The sequence below is a fragment of the Rhinolophus sinicus genome, chromosome 18 (assembly GCF_057876585.1).
Source record: "Rhinolophus sinicus isolate RSI-liver-muscle chromosome 18, RSI-T2T, whole genome shotgun sequence".
In the NCBI taxonomy this organism is placed as follows: Eukaryota; Metazoa; Chordata; class Mammalia; order Chiroptera; family Rhinolophidae; genus Rhinolophus; species Rhinolophus sinicus.
Window position 1 is genome coordinate 86,506,232 of NC_142518.1, and position 20,994 is coordinate 86,527,225.

At 34.2% G+C, this 20,994-nt stretch overlaps 1 protein-coding gene and 1 pseudogene across 8 annotated transcripts in view; both read right to left on the minus strand.

The window, feature by feature from the left end:
* The window catches only part of TENM1 (teneurin transmembrane protein 1), a 1,194,370-nt gene that overhangs the window by 701,021 nt on the left and 472,355 nt on the right, over nucleotides 1–20,994 (minus strand). The gene's annotated exons all lie outside the window — the stretch shown is intronic.
* Nucleotides 1,538–8,200, minus strand: LOC148754672 (small ribosomal subunit protein uS14 pseudogene; annotated as a pseudogene).

Below are 20,994 nucleotides of genomic sequence, written 5' to 3' on the forward strand. Positions count from 1 at the left end.
GTGGTGGTGAGCTATTGTTATTTCTAGTCAGTAGTTTTCAACCTTCTTTTTGTAAAACTGTATCTTAAATTTTGTAAACTATCCCTCTTCAACTCTCATGTTTTGAGTGAGGTTGACCCCATTCTTAGCTCCACAGGTGGGCAATGGGCCTAAACAATCAGCAAATCTCATTCTTTTGGCTATGATGATTGTTTTAGGGTTGGGCAAATGACTAATCTAAAGGGAGTTTCTGGGAAAGAGTAAGGTTCCCCCCCACACCTAGAAGAGTTACTGCCACCAACTACACAGCCTGACAATGTGACTAACACTCAGATAGTAGACCTGAGGCAAGAGACAGAGATAAATTGGATATTGGTTACATAAACAGAGTCCTGATCAAGCCATACCTGAAGATATATATATATATATATATATATATATATATATATATATATAGCCAAACATCCACCTTGTCCTTAGGCCAGATTGAATTGGGTAATCTGTCACTCTCAAATTAAAAGATACTAACTGATATACATACTAATGCATATGTGAGCACACACATATGCATACATATATACAAGAAAAATTTAAAAATACAAGATGTTTGCCATGAGGAGAATGAAACTTGCTAAAAACCACAAGAAAAAACATAATTTGTTTGAAAATGATACCCATCGTGCTACAGTAGCCTTTGTGAACTATCACTTTATCAACTCAGTTCAAGTGCAAAACCATCACCACCTACAATTCACAGCATATAGAATTATTGCAGAAATGTATTAAAAATGAACTCACCAAAATTAGGGGTGCCACTCTCAGTTTCCAATCAGATCAATATGGAAACAAGTGGGGGATAGGGAAAAACAAAACAGGGACCTAAGAGCATGTCTTATATAATAAGTTTAGGTTAGTAACAGTTCAATAAAAATATGTATTTACAGAACAGACAGATATGGTAATTATTGTCTGATTCGAAGAGGCATCAATAAGTGGCCTTTTGACTAACAAATACATTATTAAATAGCTTCACTGCCTGAAATCAATGAATAACTATTTATGCTGCATGTCTACATTTGACAAAGCATTGTGATGAGTACTGTCAAAGAAGTACAAGGCATTCTTCTTGTTTTCAAGAAGCTTATAGACTAGAAGGAGAGATAGGAAAATACATGTATACACATGCACATAAAAAGAACAATGACAGATAATATAGATATCATGGAGTTAAGAAAATAGAGATACTACAAAATACTCGTATGAGTACTGCAAGAGTTAAGAAAAGGTCAATATGGGTTGGAATACATAGCAAGCAGATTACTGATGACCCCATATATACGACATACATTTTGAACAGGGGATAGGATATGGCTAAGTATAGAAAAGATTTGAGCGTATTCTGAGTAGAACAACCTAAGCAAGGTCAAGAAGACACAGAACTGACTATAACAGAATTTTCACTTTAGATAAACTAAATTGTAGAGATTAAGAGGAGTCAGATTATGGATTATTTTAAATGTCAAAAGATTATGGATAATTTTAAATACCAGAAGGGAAGTTTAAACTTGTTATAAGAAAAATTAGGAAATAAAATTAAATTTTAGAATAAAGAAATGATGTGATAAAAACTGAGTTAAACAACATAAATTTAATATAGAATAGGACATGAATGGGCAAGTGAATGTGTTTTGGGAAAATTCACCATGATGCTGTAAAAGTCATTCAGTCACAAGATCATAAAGGCCTGGACTAGCTTGGTTGTTGTGGAGAGAAGACTGGGGATAGATATGGCTGGCATTTCAAAAGTATAATACATAAAACTTAGTAGCTATAAGGGATGGATCTTTAGGGTTCAGAGCCCAGAAAAAAAAATACAATAGGAAAATGTAAGACAGCTTTATAGTTCAAGGTCTAGAAAATAGGGACAATAGCAGGTAATTGTGCAGGGCTGAAATCCAAATGTAGACTAGGTTGCATTCTCAGCTGGGACTCAGGTTCCTTGTCCAAGATCATTTATTTTATTAGAAGAATTCAATTCCTTGTGGCTGTAGGATTGAGGTCTCCCATTTCATTGCTCTCTGTTGGCCAAGTACCACTCTCAGCAACTAGAGATCACTCTCAGATCTTTGCCCCACAGCTTCCTGATCTCAGCAACAGAGAACCTTCTTCACATCACATCCCTCTCACTCTTCAGAATTCTCTCACTTTTCCTTCTATTACCAGCTACTCTATGCTTTTAATGAACTCATGCAATTAGGTCAGGCCCACTTGGGCAATCTCCCAATCTTAAAGTCAACTGATTAGTAACCTTAATTACATCCACAAAATTTATTTTGCCATGTAAACTGGCATGATTCAATAGTAACATCAGGGAGTAGAGATCATAGGGGTCATCTAAGAATTCTGCCTACCAGATATATAGTATGTTTTGTGATACAATCTGAAAATTTATTTCTTTTAGTAGATGAGTATATTAATAAGGATTAAGTACAGCTTGAAATGACAGAAATTTGTTTCTTAAACAAAATAAAAGATTATTTCTCTCACGTGAATATATGAATAGGTAGTTCAGGATTGGTATGGCAGTTTCACAGTCATTAAATCATTAATGACTCAGGTTCCTTCCATTTTATTGTTCTGAAATCATCAACACATAGTTTCCATCTGTGACCCAAAATGACTGAGATAGCACCATTCATACGTATTCCAGCTAACGGAAGGGAGAAAAGAAGAGGTAAGACAAATACCCATGGTCTTTAAAAATATTTCCTAGAAGTTGTACATATCCTTTCTTCTTCTATTCTTTAGGTCACAACTTAACCACATGACCAAATCTAGATGTAAGAACCCCTGGAAAATTAAAGTTTGTCTATTCTGGTGGCCAGATGCTCAACTGACATTTGTAGGCTCGTTATTAAGTAAGAAGCACGTAACAGACATTGAGGAAAACTATACGTTTTTGTCACAATGTGTTTAGCTCGTTAACGATTATTAATATGATTGCTTTTTGTGTTTCATTATGTCACATTTCATGTTTTTGACATATTTTATTGCTTCTTTTCTCTTCTTTGATATGGCATACATTTTCTCTGTTGTGTGTATTATGTGAGCATGTTTCTTCTGCTAATGTGGAAATTTTGCATTCTGTTTTTCAGTTCTACTAGTACCTACTAATGATTATCTTTGTAGTTACAGATTTATAAAATATTATATATTTTTTATTTATTCATGTTTATAGTTGGTATTAGGGAATGGCAACTGAGGCTCCTAACACAGAATTTAAGAAGGTACTCTTGCGTAAGCATAGTGTTGGCACCTGAGATTGGGTGCTACCTGAAATTTTGTGCCCTACATACCTTTTTTTTTTTTTACAATATCTGAAGTCATTGCCCCTTTTTAAAATTAACATTTTTATTTTGAAAAATAAACCTAGAGAAAAACGTAAAAGACCTACATTTACAATTTAACAAATGGTTAAGAAGTGTATACTCTGTACCCTTTCCTCCGACACACACATTACTAGCATCGGGAAGCTCCTTCCTTATATATTTTGGCAATCATAATGACACTTAATTTTTAAAATCTAATTTTTTTTTCTTTTTTATTTAGTACAGTTTATTGGGGTGACTATTGTTAGTAAAGTTACAAGACTTCAGGTGTACAATTCTGTAATACATCATCTATACATCACATTGTGTGTGCACCACCCAGAGTCAGTTCTCCTTCCATCACCATATATTTGATCCCCCTTACCCTCATCTCCCACTCCCTTCCCCCCTTCCCCTATGGTAACCATTAAAGTATTGTCTGTGTCTATGAGTTTTTGTTTCTTCATTTGTTTGTCTTGTTCCTTTGTTGTTTTCAGTTTTATAGACCACATATCAGTGAAATCATATGGTTCTCTACTTTTTCTGTCTGACTTATTTTGCTAAGCATAATACTCTCAAGATCCATCCATGTTGTCACAAATGGTACTATTTCATCTTTTCTTAGGGCACAATAGTATTCCATTGTGTATATATACCAGAACTTCTTTATCCAATCATCTATTGAAGGATGCTTTGGTTGATTCCATGTCTTGGCCATCATAAATAAAGCTGCAATCAACATCAGAGCACACATATCTTTACAGACAAATGTTTTCAGATTTTGGGGGTAGATACCCAAGAGAGGAATTGCTGGGTCATTTGAGGAACCTCCACACTGCCTTCCAGAGTGACTGCACCAATCTAGACACCTTTCTTGTCTCACATTTCATGAGTTCTATTTTTAACTCCAAGTACTTTGTAGGCACTGATTCACTGTCTTCTAGTTTTGGAGGCTATTGTGAAGTAGTTTCAGGGCTGCCTTATGGATTCTTAATTGTTTTTCCTGGATGTGCTAAATATTCTTGAACTACATTCACTTTGCCAGGATGTGTTTCAGTTTGATCATTCTTTTAACACTTTTCCTGGAATATGTTGTGCTTTTTCAATCTAAGAATTCAAGTCATTTAATATCTAGAATGTTTTCTTGAATTATATCTTTGTACATATTTTTTGTTTGTTTATTTTGTTTGGTTATCTACTTTGGGAATAACATTTGCACTTAGATTTGGATCTCTTTTTCCTATCTCATAGAATTAGTTTTCCTTCTCTCTTTAAAACTATTTATGGGTCAAGTAAAAGAAAAAACTATTTGTTTATTCCATTAATTTCCTTTGCTTTTCTCTGTTCTGTTCTTCATGTCTTACTGTATATTCGGCAGTATCTGTTCTCCACAGTGCTGCTTCCAAGGTTTGCTTTATGACCATGATTATTTTTCTTGCTCTTTTGTTACTTTCCTGATCTCCACTGTCTCAAATTTTATTCCTTTCTGTTGTTTCTTATACTATGTCCTTTCGTGGTAATATGTTTGTTTGTGTTTTAATTTTAAAGAGGTTTCTATAATCACATGACTATGACATTCACATTAAAACATTTGTGATTGAAATACATTTTATTCTATGTACAAAGCTAGGATTGTTTTTGCAATAAGGTAAATATCTTCAATGACTCATTTGTGGAAGTTGACTTAGTCCAACTTAATGAAGATTATATCCTTCGCCTACTGACAGGAACACTGTCCAAAAATATTGATGCCATTATTTCCGGATCAGAGCATGCTGGTTTGAGCAGATGTAGCAAGAATGAGAACCTGAGCCAAATTTTCATGGATGGCATCAGTAGAGCTGCTGGTGACCCATCTTGCTCTCTTGGATGCAACGAGGTAAAAGACCATAGCAATATGTTTTGCTCCAATTTTTTTTTTTTTCTGCTGGGGACAACATTTGTCTGGTAAATACTTATCTATCATTTGTTTTTCATATTCATTTATATTTTTTTTGTCAGTTCTTTGCATTGATTATGTTCTCGTTCCATTTAGACTATTACTCGTCTTTGAATGAGGTTAGTTCTTCCTAGACCAGCTATTAGTAGTAGGTTCATGTAGGGGACAGGCCACATAGTATTCCTGACTAACAAGAATTCTCCGTGGTTCAGAGTGAAGCTCCTTTGGATATTGTGTGTGTGTGTGTGTGTGTGTGTGTGTGTGTGTGTGTGTGTGAGGGAGAGAGAGAGAGAGAGAGAGAGAGAGAGAGAGAGAGAGAGAGAGAGAGAGAGAGGACACTATTTTAGCTTTCATTTATCTACCATCACTGAATATTGGAAGCTATAGGTCTCTCTCCTCTATTATTCCTCAAAATGATTACTGCAAAAGTGATGTATGTACACGTATGTGTTTCCTTGTTCAGACTTGAACTCACTTTGGTCTATGGAAGCTTCCACCAACAGTCTGTAGATCCTACTCCTATTTTTCTAAATAAAAGACTGTTGGTTTATTTTACAGTTTGAGCTTATTACTTTGGGAAAGTATGAGGTGAGATAAAAAAACAAACAAACAGTGAATGCTGCTGCCGAGTGCCATCCAACGGAAAGACAGGGATCTTCAATATGGGAAGCAGTGCGTGGAACCTTAATTACAATGCATGACAAGTTTCAACTTGTTCGGTGCAGTCATTCGGGTGTGAACTATGGTTGAGAGAAGGTGTGTTTTAAAGTGTGCCATAAATCATCCTCCATCATGACAACACACTGTCACACATAGCTTCTAGTATATGGCAATTTCTGTCAAATAAAACATTATGGTGTCTTCATCCACCCTATTCACCTGATCTGGCACCATATGACTTCTGGCTCTTCCCCAAAGTCAAAATGACCATGAAACATAGATGTTCTGAATCAATTCAGAACATCGAGGCAGCCATGACAGTGCAACTAAAGACACTCATGAAAGAAGACTTCCAGAACTGCTTCAGAAAGTGGCAATAATGATGGAATAAGTGCGTTGGAAGCAAGGGGAAGTATGTTGAGGGGGATTAATGGCAATGTGTCTTTTACTGCAATCATTTTTTTTTTTAATTTAAACATTCACTGTATTTTTTTTTATCACACCTTATATCCTCTGCCTTGTCTAAAAACTTGTCATTTCTAGGCATCTTCCTATACTCCTTGATCATTATGGCACTTGGCAATCTTTATCCATTCATTATGCTTCACACATAAAGTTATTCTCCTTGTTGTATTTGAGTAATTTCAGAGAAGAGAAAGGGAAGGATCAACCTCACTCTGCCATTCTAAAAACGTAAGTCACCTCAAGGTTGTCCTTATGCCAAAATGTTTTTCTTCTCTGCCAGTGTGACAAATTACTACTTATCCGTTAAGTCTTAGCTCAATTGTCACATGCTCTATAAAGCTTTATCTGACTTCCTTAAGATAACTTAGGCACTCTTTCCTTTGTGTTCTCATTGTATGTTGCACATAGTTAAAATATAGGACATACTATTTTAAATTGTAATTGTTTGCATATCTGTTTTTCTACCAGTCTGAGTTTTCTAGGGCAGACACTGTGATTTATTTGTCTTTTTATTTCCACAACTTGTTTGACAGATAGTTGGTGTTCAATAAATATTGTTGAATTTGTGAATGAATTCCAATCCAAGTTTTGCAATGCCATAAGATTTGTCTTTCTAAAGTACAAATCTTATAACATTGACAAATAAATTGGTGGTTCCATCTTTTCAGGAGAAAAATACTCAAACTCTTCAGCATGGAATATGAAGCTCTTGCAAACTGCCCCAAATTATCTTTAAATATCATCTTTATCTGACTGTTAGCATGCTATCACTTAGCTGGACTCAATTTCTTACAGTCTCTAAAATATGCCATGCCCTTTAATGGATCTGAGTTCATACACGTACTGTTCACTCTGCCCAAAATGACCTTCCTTTCTTTTTCTGCCTGCTTAATTTGTATTTGTACTTGAAATATCACTTTCTATGTGAAGCCTTCCCAGATTTCTCCAGTTTATTTCCTTCTCTAGACATTCATCACATGCATTCTGCACTTACATATTTATTATAAAACCTACTACATCACACCATAATTATTTCTTTATCTACTCCCTCACTCTGCCCACTAAGTGTGAACTTCTCAAGATTAGGGAAAATGTCTATTCATTTCTAGGTCCCCAGTCTTTTGCACACGGTAGTGATTGACAAATGCTTGTTGAATAAATAAATTAATAAATGCTAACATATGTTTTCACTTTAAATCTGAAAAATAATTTTTTCTACTAGTACCTTTCAGACCTTTCAAATGACTATATTCACTGAATCAATTCTGGATAAAAATAATGACCTGTAGAAATCATTTCATGAGCTTTCTCTTATAGAAGTTTTCAACTACTTGTCACTTGCCTACTGACTTGCATTTGAGTTTCTCCTAGTGTGGCTTATTTCAGTAATGTTAACTAATGAATTGGATCGAACATACAGTGATCCAATCAAACCCATGATGATTGGCTGTCTTGATAATCGGGAAAAAATATTAATCTAATTCTGGTCAATTAGCCCAGTTGTATAGAAATAGGCTAATAATGCCAAAAGTAATGCCAATTTTATAAGCACCATTAGGTCAAAGCTGATAAGCAAAAGATCTGTGACCACATTTGTTTTTAATCCTTATCTTCTCTCCCACTCCTCATCTCAATTCTATAACAGTGCCTTGCTCCCAGAGGGAATTTAAAAATGTTTTAAAATTTCAAAGATCTCACAAAATGGTAACAATGCTTCATGTAATATCTGAAGTAAAGCAATAAATTGATTCTTATTTCTTTTTAATTCACTTGTATATGCAGCATGCGACTAATTACATAGTAGGGCTATATGGTCACAATGGCTCGGTCTATAGCAGATTAAGATTGCAATATTTATATTTAATAGCCCAATCATATATGCATAATACATTTTTCTATTTTAGAAAACGTTTTCTAGATGAAATTCATTTCCATTTTGAATCAATAAAACTAAATTTAACTCAATTTCTTATTAAAATTACCTCTTTTATAAATATGTACACCATTTTTAACTTATTTTTTTGGCTAGAGGTAACTGGGAATTTAAGTATTTATGGAGTCTAGATGAGCAATTAAACATATTAAGGCTTCAATTTGGTATTGGGCACATTATGTAGGAAAACATTTAGTACACACACACACACACACACACACACACACACACACATATATATATATATATATATATACACACATATATATAGTTAGTACTAATATATGTATATATATATATACATATTTCCCAAAATATGTAAAAAATTTGAGGTTCATTTCTTTATTACTCTAATAATCTCTGTTGAGGTGTAATGTCAATATAAGAAGACTTTAAGTTTTGAAAAATACATAGGATAAATATAACCATTAATTAAAATTTGTTCATAATGCAGTATATTGAGAAATGGTCTTTACTGGAGCAAGTATTTGGTTTTCTTATGTCCGTATCCCTCTTGGGTTAATTAAAAATGTTATTTTATTATATCTATGTCAGAAAATGTGACATTTAACACAACTAATTTATTTAACAACAACAACAAAAAAAGATGAACAAATTGTTGCCCTAAATTTTCTACCACACATTTTGCATATTTCATACTTCACACCAATCACATAGAGAAAGAGTTACAGGATAAAACAATTAAAAATCTTAAGAAATTAGAAATAATCAACACTAAATACTTTTTTACTTCAAAAACTGCAAATTTTCCCTTTCCTGTAAAAGGGTATTAAGTTTAAATTGCACTAGAAGTAGGTGCACCTTAAATATACCCAACAAGCAAAATTCACAAATTACGAAAATCATGAATTTGGGGGCAGAGTAATTATTTGCAGTATAGTGGAACCTGATTTTCTAAAACATTACTTTCTATACTGATCTCACACAGCAAGTAAAATTATGAAATTATTTGCATATAAAGCTTTAGGAATGTGCTTTAAAATCATGTGCTCAACAGAGCACTTTAAAATCTACACACTTAAACAATCTAGCAAGTTCTCAGATGTAACATGATAAGGCAGCAGTGCTGTGCATTAAAGTTACAAGACCTAGTGTAAACATATTATTGGAGAACATTTTTTTGGAGCAAAACAAACATTGAACTTGCATGGAGAGGGAAGGAGCCAGAATAGTGAAGAACAAGCAGCAGTATTTTCTCATCCATATCAGGACTGTGTAATAAATTACCCACTTCTGTCTCATACTGTCAAGAGAAAACGATGTTTAGATTAAACCTCGCTAGGGCCTAAAAGGATAATTTGTCAGTATTTTCCAGTTTACTACCAATGCAGTATTGATTTGCTAGGGCACTTTTTCTATTTTATTTACACTAATTCAATCTGGAACAACTGAAACCTAACTTGTTGGAAAGCAAGATATTTCTTTATTTTAAGTCTCACAGGCCCAAGGAATAAGTTACAAGAATATGTGCCCAAATTATTCTTACTAGTTCTTGTGGGTAAAGACCAACCTCTTTGGGGGCAAGCTACTATTACAGAAAACTACTTTTCTACTGAGATTTACTTTGGGCTAATTTCTTTATATAAAATTATGGTTTTTAGGAGAACATGATTAAAAAAGTTCCAAATGATTGTCCAATTTAGCAGACTCAGGAGGATTGTAGCTCTAGGCAGCAGCTCAGAAAAGAGAAGTAAAACAGAAACATCTTGAGAAACCTTGTGCTGATGCTGATAAAAATTACAGTATTAGTTTGATATACAAAGGACAGAATTTAGGGACAAAACTACACTTGAGAGAAAAGATAAAATTACTTTCTATATCCTTACTGCTCCCTATGCAAATTATACAAATTAATACATTATCCTAGAGATCCAAGACTAAAATGAAAGCAGCCAAAGGTTAAAATAATTCAAGTTAAAAAAATTTATTTAAGTACTTAATCCATGGAACTACCATTATCTGTTTCCTTTCCTTTCTTTCCTTTCTGTGGTTGTTTTCTTTTGTTTTGACTCGTTTTTCCTTCCTGAGGTACCTCAGTATCAGTTATGTCATTGTTTTGACACCAGTAAATACAGAAGGACTGGTGAAAATGTCAAGAGTTGATGGGTTTATGATTTGTTCAAGACTGAAATGTTAAACTTTCATTTCCCACTCTTTTTTCAATTTTTACAGACATTTCCTCAAACTCTGACATAAGTCGGGATTAGTAATATCTCATTTACTATCTTCTTACACTTTCTTTTAATTTTACTTTAGACTTGACTGTCCTTAGACTCATATTTCTTGACAATTTTGAATGAATTGATTGATCAATTTTAATTGGAATGCCTTTTTTAAAAAAATCAACTAATGCATTACTTGATAAAATGTGGTTTTGTCTTCATAAACAAAATGTTTAATAGTTACTACTGGAATGATCAGAAAATTCAGTCATACAACATACCAATGTAGGCAATGTCTTAAATGAATCATGATAATTTGAGAATTTTTATTGACTTGCTTTTTTTCCCCACATTTTATGTCACCACCTATAAGTGATGCCATATCTCTTTTTCTTTTTTTTTTAATTAAAGTTTATTGGGGTGACAATTGTTAGTAAAGTTACATAGGTTTCAGGTGTGCAATTATATAATATATCATCTATATATCACATTGTGTGTTCACCACCCAGAGTCAGTTCTCCTTCCCTCACCATATATTTGATCCCTTTTACCCTCATCTACCACCTTCCTTCCCCCTTAGCCTTTGGTAACCTCTAAATTATTGTCTGTGTCAATGAGTTTTCATTTCTTCATTTGTTTGTCTTGTTCCTTTGTTGTTTTCAGGTTTATAGACCACATATCAGTTGAATCATATGGTTCTCTACATTTTCTGTCTGGTTTATTTCGCTTAGCATTATAATCTCAAGATCCATCTATGTTGTTGCAATGGCACTATTTCATCTTTTCTTATAGCAGAATAATATTCCATTATGTACATATACCACATCTTCTTTATCCAATAATCTATCAAAGGACACTTTGGTTGTTTCCATGTCTTGGACACCATAAATAAAGCAGGAATGGACATATCGGAGCACATATATCCTTACAGATAATTTTTTTCATATTTTTGGGGTAGATACCCAGGAGAGGAATTGATGGGTCACATGGTAATTCTATTCATAATTTTTGGAGAAACCTCTACACTGCCTTCCATAGTGGCTGCACCAATCTGCATTCCCCACCAACAGTGTATGAGGGTTCCTTTTTCTCTACAGCCTCTCCAACATTTGTTATTACTTGTCTTGTTGATGATAGCCATTCTAACTAGTGTGAGGTGATAGCTCATCGGCAAAATAAAGAGGCAACCAACAGAATGGGAGAAGATTTTTGTGAACAACACCTCCAATAAGGGGTTAATATCCAAAATATACAAGGAACTCATGCAACTCAACAACAAAAAAACAAACAACCCAATTGAAAAATGGGCAGAGGACCTGGAGAGACATTTCTCCAAAGTGGACATACAAATGGCAAATAGACATATGAAAAAATGTTCAACATCACTAATCATCAGAGAAATGCAACTAAAACCCATAATGAGACTTGCTTATTTTTATCAAACACTCAAAATGATACATGTATGCTTATTTATTTATTTATCACCCCCCAATCAGTTGCTATTTGCTATTTCTTAGTCTTAAAGTGAACTATGCAGACTATAAAGTTCTCCAATACTCATTTGACTTGCAGTCTAATTGTGATTGAATATGGATATGTCTACATGTATTGATTTGGCATATCAATCACAGCTGTTTTTCCATGCACAAATTAGCTTGAATATTTTACCTGTAAAAGCCAATACAGTAATTACAAACTGAAACTAAATATATCCAAGGAACCAGAAAATAGGTGTGAATGATTCAACTATTTTTTATGTTATTTTTTAAAAATTTATTTTAATTAGTTTCAGGTGTACAAAACAAGGTACTAGTTACACATTAATGTAGGGGTTTAAAAACTACTGACTCTATTTGAGCTGACTGACCAAGTCATTCAGAAACCAAATTGGTTTACACATATAGACAAAGCCCTAAAAAAAAAAAAAAATCAATTGTGCAAGAAACAATAGTTTAAATCAATCAAAAACATTTATTAAGTGCTGTGTAAAGACACAGTGAAAAAAAATGTATACTAAGAATTACATATCTGTATTTGTTTACTATTCAACAACATTTGTTGAATACTGACTAACTGTTTGAAACTCTTCTAGGAGCTTTAATTACTTCAGTGAACAAAACAGAATAGGATCTGAGACCTTGTGGAACTTAAAATTCTGATGGGGGGAAAGACAATAAACAATAATAATGAAAACCACAATGAGATACCACCTCACCCCATTCAGAATGGCTATCATCAATAAATCAACAAACAAGAAGTGCTGGCGAGGATGTGGAAGAAAGGGAACCCTCGTGCACTGTTGGTGGGATTGTAGATTTTTGCAGTCACTATGGAAATCAGTATGGAGATATCTCAAAAAACTGGAAATGGAACTACCTTATGACTCAGCAATTCCACTCTTAGGCATCTATCCAAAGAAATCCAAAACGCTAATTCAAATAAATATATATTCACCCCTATATTTATTGCAGCACTATTCACAATAGCCAAGACATGGAAACAACTGAAATGCCCATCGGTAGATGACTGGATTAGGAAACTGTGGTACATTTATACCATGGAGTATTATTTGGCCATAAAGAAGAATGAAATCTTAACATTTGCAATGATATGGATGGACCTAGAGAACATTATGCTAAATGAAATGGCAGACAGAGAAAGACAAATACCATACGATCTCATTTATATGTGGATATAGGTGGAATCTAAACAATAGAATAAATGAACAAACTAATCAGAAACAGTCTCAGGTTGCTAGACGGGAGAGGGGTGGGGATGAGGGAGAAGGTGAGGGGATTAGAAAGCACAAATTGGTAACCACAATATTGCCATGGGGATACAAAAGACAGTTTGGGGAGTATAATCAATAATGTAAAGATATGGCAGGGTATTTGATGGATACTTGTCTTATTCGGGAGACCATTTCATGGACAGTGTAGGTGCCTGACCACTGCACTGTACACCTGAAGCTGAAGCTGAATCTGAATAATACTGAAAGTAAAATATAACTTAATATATATATATATATATATATATATATATATATATATATAGTCACAGGATGTGGAGTACAGCATAGAGAATAGAGTCAATGGTATTGTAACAGCTATATAGTACGATGTCAGGGGGGTGGTAGATTGGGGGAGGGGGTTATCATTTTGTGAGGGATGTAAATGTCTAACTATTACATTGTTTTGTACACCTGAAACTAATAAAAAACAATAATAACAGTATATATGTAAATTATATAGAAGATAATATATGCTATGAAAAAAAGAACGTTAGAACAGAGTAAAGGTATTGGTAGTATGAGGTTGGGTGTGAAAGTTGCAGTTTGATATAATATGGGTCATAGTAGGCCTCACTGAGAGGGTGACATCTGAACAAGATTCGAGGAGGTGTGAGAGTTAAGCATGCAATATCTGCAGGAAGAGAGTTCCAAGCAAATGAATCAGGTAGAGCAAAGTCTGTAAGGCAGAAGCATGCTGATATATATTTTTTTAGTTGAAGAAGAACAAGTAAAACCCAAGGTCAGCAGAAGAAAGGAAATAACAAAAATTAGAGCAGAACTAAATGAAATACAGAACAAAAAGACAATAGAAAAAATTACTGTGACAAAGAGCTGGTTCTTTGAAAAGATTAACAAAATTGACAAACCCTTGGCTTGACTTACTAAGATAAAAAGAGAGAAGACACTGATTAACAAAATGAGAAACATAAAAGGGGAAGTTATCACGGACACCACAGAAATACAAAGGATCATCCAAGAATACTATGAAGGACTATATGCCACCAAATTCAACAACCTAGAAGAAATGGACAAGTTCTTAGAAACATATAGCCTTCCAAGGCTGAACCATGAAGAACTGGAAAATCTAAACAGACGGATCACCAGTAACGAAATTGAATCAGTCCTCCAAAACCTTCCCAAAAGCAAAAGTCCGGGACCAGATGGCTTCACTAGTGAATTCTACCAAACCTTCAAAGAGGATCTAATACCAATCCTGCTCAAACTCTTCCAAAAAATTGAAGAAGAGACAGTACGCCCTAACTCATTCTATGAGGCCAACATCACCCTGATACCAAAACCTGGTAAGGACAGCACAATAAAAGAAAACTACAGACCAATATGTCTGATGAATACCGATGCAAAAATCCTAAATAAAATTCTAGCAAATCGAATACAACAATGCATTAAAAGGATTATTCATCACGACCAAGTGGGGTTCATCCCCGGGGCACAAGGATGGTTCAACATACAGCAAATCCATCAATGTGATACATCACATAAACAAAATAAAGGACAAAAATCATATGATTATATCAATTGATGCAGAAAAAGCATTTGACAAGATACAACATGCATTTATGATTAAAACACTTAATGAAATGGGTATAGAAGGAAAATACCTTAACATAATAAAGGCCATATATGACAAGCCCTCTACTAATCTCATAATTAATGGAGAAAAACTGAAGCCCTTTGCTCTACGTTCAGGAACACGACAGGGATGTCCCTATCACCTCTGCTTTTCAACATAGTGTTGGAAGTCCTTGCCAGAGCAATCAGGCAAGAGAAAGAAATAAAAGGCATCCAAATTGGGAATGAAGAAGATAAATTATCACTCTTTGCAGATGACATCATACTATATATAGAAAACCCTAAAGACTCCACCAAAAAGCTATTAGAAACAATCAACGAATACGGTAAAGTTGCTGGCTACAAAATCAACGCACAAAAGTCTATTGCCTTCCTATATATTAACAATGAAATCTCAGAAAAAGAAATACAAAAAACAATTCCTTTTGCAATTGCAGCAAAAAGAATAAAACACCTAGGAATAAACTTAACCAAGGATGTGAAGGACCTATATGCTGAAAACTATAAGACATTTTTGAAAGAAATTGAAGAAGACACAAAGAAATGGAAAGACATTCCGTGCTCATGGATTGGAAGAATCAACATAGTTAAAATGGCCATATGACCCAAAGCAATATACAGATTCAATGCAATCCCCATCAAAATCCCAATGGCATATTTTAAAGAAATAGAACAAAAAATCATCAGATTTGTTTGGAACCACAAAAGACCACGAATAGCCAAAGCAATCTTAAGAAAAAAGAACAATAATGGAGGTATCACACTTCCTGACTTTGGCTTGTACTACAGGGCTACAATAATCAAAACAGCATGGTATTGGCAGAAAAACGGACACATAGACCAATGGAATAGAATTGAGAACCCAGAAATAAAACCACATAAATATGGACAGATAATTTTTGACAAAGAATCTAAAAACATACAATGGAGCAAAGACAGCCTCTTCAATAAATGGTGCTGGGAGAATTGGATAGCCACATGCAAAAGAATGAAACTGGACTGCTATTTGTCACCATGTACCAAAGTTAATTCAAAATGGATCAAAGACTTAAGCATAAGACCTGACACAATAAACTGCATAGAAGAAAACATAGGTACTAAATTTATAGACCTTGGGTTCAAAGAGCATTTTATGAACTTGACTCCAAAGGCAATGGAAGTAAAAGCTAAAATAAACGAATGGGACTATATGAAACTTAAAAGCTTCTGCACAGCAAAAGAAACCATCGACAAAATAAAGAGGCCACCAACTGAATGGGAGAAGATTTTTGCAAACAGTACCTCCGATAAGGGGCTAGTATCCAGAATATACAAGGAACTCATGCAACTCAACAACAAATAAACAAACAACCCAATTGAAAAATGGGCAGAGGACTTGAAGAGACATTTCTCCAAAGAGGACATACAAATGGCAAATAGACATATGAAAAAATGCTCAACATCACTAATCATCAGAGAAATGCAAATCAAAACCACAATGAGATATCACCTCACCCCAGTCAGAATGGCTATCATCAACAAGACAAATAGTAACAAATGTTGGAGAGGCTGTGGAGAAAAAGGAACCCTCATACAATGTTGGTGGGAATGCAGACTGGTGCAGCCGTTATGGAAGGCAGTGGAGATTCCTCAAAGAATTACGAATAGAATTGCCATATGACCCAGCAATCCCTCTCCTGGGTATCTACCCAAAAAATCTGAAAACATTTAGAGATAAAGACACGTGTGCTCCAATGTTCATTGCCGCTTTGTTTACTGTGGTCAAGACATGGAAACAACCAAAATGTCCTTCGATAGATGAATGGATAAAGAAGTTGTGGTATATATACACAACGGAATACCATTCGGCAGTAAGAAAAGATGATATAGGAACATTTGTGACAACATGGATGGATCTTGAGAGAGTAATGCTGAGCGAAACAAGTCAGACAGAAAAAGCAGAGAACCATGTGATTTCACTGATATATGGTATATAAACCAAAACAACAAAAGAACAAGACAAACAAATGAGAAACAGAAACTCATAGACACAGACAATAGTTTAGTGGTTGCCAGAGGGTAAGGGGGGCGGGGGGTGGGGGGTGGGAGATGAGGGTAAGGGGGATCGAATATATGGTGATGGAAGGATAACTGACTCTGGGTGATGAACACACAATGGGATTTATAGATGATGTAATACAGAATTGTACACCTGAAATCTATGTAATTTTACTAACAATTGTCACCCCAATAAATTTAATAATAAAAAAAAAATTAGAGAATAAAAAAAAGATGCCAATGTGGTTGGAGCAGAACCATCAACGGGAAATGTAGGAGGAGAGGACAGAGAGGTATCAGGGTGCTATATGGGGGGGCATTTTAGAACAATGTAACTATTTTACTCAGAGCGAAATGAGAAGCCATTGTAATATTTTTAGCAGAGTCGGTTTACATTTTAAACGGATCATTCTAGGAAGCAAGGAGACCTATTAAAAGAAGTAATCCAGGTCCGAGATGATGGTCGCCTGGACAAGGGTGGTAATAGTGGAATTTGTAGTAAAGGAACAATGTTTCCTGATAGAATAGATGTAAAGCATGAGAGTGAGGGAGCTTTCAGGATTACTCCAATGTTTTTGGCCTTAGCAAGCTCTTAGGATGGCATTTCCATCATCAACTGAAATGGGCAAGTCTGCAAGTGGAGAAAGCTCAAGGTAGAGGAAATATCAGGAGTTCAATTTTTGATAAGTGAAATTTAAGATACTCATTAGATATCCAAATGAAATATCATGTAAGTAGTTGAAAATAGATGTTGGAAGACAGGTCTTGGTTGAGATATAAATCTGGAATCCATCAGTATTTTAAGTAGTGTTTTAAGCCTCAAGACCATATGAGATCACTAAGTGAATGATTGTAAATAGAGAAGATTCTAGGACAAAGGCTGAGCATGGGAATACTCCAACTTTTAAAGGTCATAGAGAAGGGTAAGAAGCAGCAAATAAGATGGAGAAGAAGTGACTGATTCTGGGTGGTGAACACACAATGTGTGAGATAAGAGGCAAACTAAGAATGTGGTAACCCTGAAGCCATGTAAAGAAAGTGTAGGTAGAGAACTCACAAATTCGGCAAGAAATGGGATATACTCTTAGTTTTATCCTCCTTTTCTTGGGTGCTTGTTTAAGACTGGTAACCCAAGCTTATAAAACATGTGTTAGAAGGGAAATTTTTGGATGATTTCACAAGGCTGCCAATGTTCTCATAGGAAAAGTTATTAAATCTTTGCATAGAAGAGTTGTGCAGGCTACACAATCTCACTAGCTGCAGAATTATTTCAACAAATAAAAACTTGCAAAGGAACAGTGAAAAGATAAATTATCTCAAAAAAACTTGCTTTGCACTTGCAAACATCAAAATTAATGAATATTATTTAAGCACAAATTTCCAGATAGTAACCATAAAATTCAAAACAAAAAGTTAAAAATAAACTTTATGCAATAAGGAAATGCTATTTAAAAGAAACCACTTAGAACATGGAGGAAAAACAGAGGGTTGCTAGAGGGGCGGGGGGGTGGGGATAAGGGGAAGGTGAGAGGTTTTGGGAACGTACAGAGGGATAGTGGATGGGGGGAGGGGGGTTCACACAGTGTGAGGGATATAAATGATAAATGTCTAAGTTTTGCTTTGTCTTGTGCACCTGAAACTAATTAAAAAAAAAAAAAAAAAAAAAAAAAAAAAAAAAAAAAAGAAACCACTTAGCATAATAGTCATTGGTTCATGGAAACACAGTTGTGTGTACATTGCTGAAATTGTTAAATGATAAATATACGTTTTTGATTTCAAAGAAAAATAGGATGCTATATATTATGTGAAAGGTTTGAAATTCACAGCTATCTTTTTTTTTTTTTACAACTGTTAATATTGTCAGACAACTTTGAAACATAAAACTGCCGGTCCACTGGATAACAGTACTTCCTTGCCTTGCTTTCTCTGTAAGACAGAAATTTGATCTCCAAACATCACTTTCCCAGTAAACAAAAGACTATCTTTTCCACATATGGGGGCTCTAATTTCATGATGACAATCAGAATAAGCAGGTGACTTAATAATAATGTAGAAAGCAAGATATTGCACTCGGTCTAATAGGTTTGTTTCTCACTTTATTTTTAGAAATAACTTACACCAAAAAAAAGCTATGTTAAAGAAATAAATCAAAAGCTAAACCTGGGAATTTCCATAAAGGAAATAATTTATAATCCTGTGCTGTTCCTTTCTTTCAGGAAAGTTTTTTTTTTTTTTTAAATTTCTTTTGAACACTGGAAAGAGCTCTGTATGCAGCAATTATTGGTTATTTAAAAAAGTGGTCTAGAAAGCAAATGTGTTGCATTCATTATTCTGTGAGATCATTTTCCTTTTATTTACTGTTTAATTATGTTCAATTAAAAGTTTTAATTACACATGGTACAATGTTCTAAAGGTACAAAAGAGCACACAGGAAAACTCTCTGCAATCCCTGTCCCACAGTCACCTAATTCCCCTCCACAAATGCACTCAGAATTATCCTTTTATTGTGACTACTTCAATAGAAATTTTATTTATATGCAAGCATATATACTTGTAGCTCCCTTAAAAATCACACATCAAGTGAAGTCTACAGGACATTATGGATTTTAAACTGCAGTCTGTGACCTATTACTGGGTTATGAAATAAATGTACTGAATCATAATTAACATTACAAAGACATGAAGTAGGATAGACTAGAAAACATAAGAGTGTGTTGTGCATGGTAAGAATAGGTATTGTCTTGTGAAATTTTTGTTTCTAATTTTAAAATTTTCATAGATTCATTTTGAATTGGGTCACATGTAAAATGTATTTCTCACTCTGGGTCACAGACAAAATAGCCATTGCTAGACACAATGATTCATATCCTGTGGCTTTTGTTTAATGATGTATGTTGAAGCTTCTTCTACTTCAATACATACAGTTGCCTCATTTTTATTGTGTTAAATTCATTAAAAATATTTCAGACATCCATAAAAGGATATAAAGAGCAATATTATAAACACACACATACGCCCACCTCCTAGTTTAAGAAATAAATATTATAAATAAATAAATATGCAAATAACTATAGTGTCAGTAGTTAAAATCCTGCTGTGCAATTCCCCCTAAGCAATTCCATTTCTCCTCCTACCATGTATAACACATTCTTTGTAAGGCCAGAGAGTATTCCATTGCATGACGGTACTATAAATTATTTAAGTAGCCTATTGATGAACATTTTGATTGATAGCCCTGATTTTTTGATATTTCAAACAATGATACTGTGAACATCCTCAGACATATCACTGCAAACTCATTCAATATCTATGTGACAAATTCCGAGAAATAAAACTGCTGAGTCAAAGGAGGTACTTTATTTTTCACTAGATATTGCCCAATTTTCTTTCATAGAGATTGTATCAATTTATACTCTTGCAACCAATATTTCACACACATTTGTCAACAAAGTATATTATCAAATTTTTATTATTACCGATGTGATGGGTGACAAATCATAACTTATACTCCTATTACGCATTTCTCTTAGGAGTGAACTTAACATTTTTCAAATATTCATGAACCATTCTTATTTCCTTTTTAATGGCCTATATCCATTTTTTTCATTTTATTGTTGGGATTTTTTTCCTTATTGACTATAAGTACTCTTTACATAAGAAGAAATTAACTCTTTGTCTCTGGATGCTACAAATATTGCAGGACAATGTTTTTGCTTATGGCTTCTATTTTGTGTGTGTGTGTGTGTGTGTGTGTGTGTGTGTGTGTGTGTGTGTGCTCTACCTAGAAAAGCTTTTCATAAATTAGGGAAAGGTTAGAAAAAATTCTCCCATACTTTCTTCTAGGACTTATTTTCACATTTAAAGTTTGATTCATTTAGAATTTATTTTGGTATAGGTAGTGAGGTAGAGAACCAATCCTACTGTTTTCTAGATGACTACCTAATTGTCTCAACACCCTTTTCAACAATTCACATTTTTCCTATTACTTTGAAATGCCATCGTTATCATATGCTATATTCCTATTTGTATTTGAGTCCCTTTTCAGGCTT